Genomic DNA, 1949 nt, shown 5'->3' on the forward strand with positions numbered 1-1949 from the left:
CAACCATGGAACTCGATTTCTTCAACCATGGAACTCGATTTGGAAGAACAATTTAGGGTTTGAGGTTACTGATTCACGATGGAACGCGATTTAGGGTTTTTGGTTAATGTTGTGTGTGTTTTGACACTTTGGAAATGAAACAAGATAACGTCCTTTTTGGTCATTTTACATGTATAAGCAAAATTTACCAAACACTAAAAAACAACTTATCAACTTATTGCTTTTTGGTACCGCTATAAGCTAATCCAAACACTTTTTACAAAACTCCAGTTTGATACCACATAAGTTAATAAGCACTTTTACAAAAAAAAATAAGTTGTTTTAATAAGCAATCCCAAACACCCCCTTAATAGAATAATTAATTATTATCTTTATAAAAAATATATTATTAAACCTAAATTAAGTTACTTTGTTACGTTAAATTAAATTATAATAAAAATTTTGAATTAAAAGAAATACACAAACAAGAACTTTTAAGCAATTAATTTGATACTAATATTGATATATTTTTTGCAAATTTTATATGATATTTTTAAATTTATATTTTATTCAAAAATAAAAACATTATCGTTTTTTCAAAACCACATAAAATCGTATTATATCGACATGGATAAAAAATAAAACAAAACATTGAATTGAATTGAAAATGTGTCTCGATGCATTGCACGGATACCTTTGTAGTTAATATAATAGATGTATACAACAAGAATTATTATCAAAATAACAATGACCTTTGACTAGTTAGTAGAAAATACGACGTTTCAATTTGAGGCTTACACATTGTTAACGATAGTTATCGTTGTATTTTGCAGCAAACTAGCTCATTTCTTGATTTATCGAAGAAGTCATGTTTGATAAATCAAAAAGTAGTTTATAAACTCGTTTTTTGGAAAATTATTTTGAGATAACTTTTTAAATAAGCTTTAGAGGGTTTTTATAATTATTTTTCAGTTTTTTTTGCTTATCGATTGGTTTTTATTAAGCATAATTACTTTATCAACTGTCTCAGCATCCAATAATTAATTTATCAACTATTTTATTAAATATGATCGACCCGTTTGCGTTAACTTTTTCACAAGATTAAAGGTTTCTAAGCTTAAAACTATTTTTTTCTTCTTCTTCAACTTTTAGTGGTAATATTTTTCTTGTCGGTCAAATATTATCACTTGAAATTAGTAATGGGGTTGCTAAACATACCACCTCCTACCCGGTGTTCTCTCTCACAAATTAACTTAATATGGTCAAATTAATTATTTTTAAATTTTAATTTACATTTTATACTTTTATAATTAGTTTTTTTAGTTTACTTTATATGTTTTTTTTTAATTTTCATTTTACACCCTTATCATATTGAAATACACAATCGTATATGGACTCAAATATGTTAAAAAATACGATTTTTTTTAACAAATTACATCTTTATAATTGTCATGTCAATTCATTTAAAATGAGCTCAATATTAAATCTTTTAGAATTTAATCATATCTATACTATCTTATAAAGCATTTGGCTAAAACTCTTAAAAACTCTTAAACTCGTTCATCCCTATCTGATTTCATCCCATATCTGAATTCGTGTAACTAACTGCAGATAAACACAATCAAATATAGGATAAACATCTCATTTTAAATATAAAAAATCTAAAATATAATTTGTATAATCATTAAATTCTAACATAATACTTAATTATTATCTTTATAAAATTTATAATATTAAATAAATAATAAATTATTTTATTATTAAACTTAAATTAAATTATATATAAAAATATATATATTCTGTATTATAAATCATTTGACAAAAACTCTTAAAAACCACTTTTTATGCGTAAAATACTGTTTATTAATGCATATTACATAAAACTCAAGATTACAAGTAAATTGTGTGTATGTACAACTTATTAAAGCTCTATATCTGAATTCGTGTAACTAACTGCAAATAAACACAAT

The sequence above is a fragment of the Cynara cardunculus genome (assembly GCF_001531365.2).
Source record: "Cynara cardunculus var. scolymus isolate 2C chromosome LG 1, CcrdV1, whole genome shotgun sequence".
Lineage (NCBI taxonomy): Eukaryota > Viridiplantae > Streptophyta > Magnoliopsida > Asterales > Asteraceae > Cynara > Cynara cardunculus.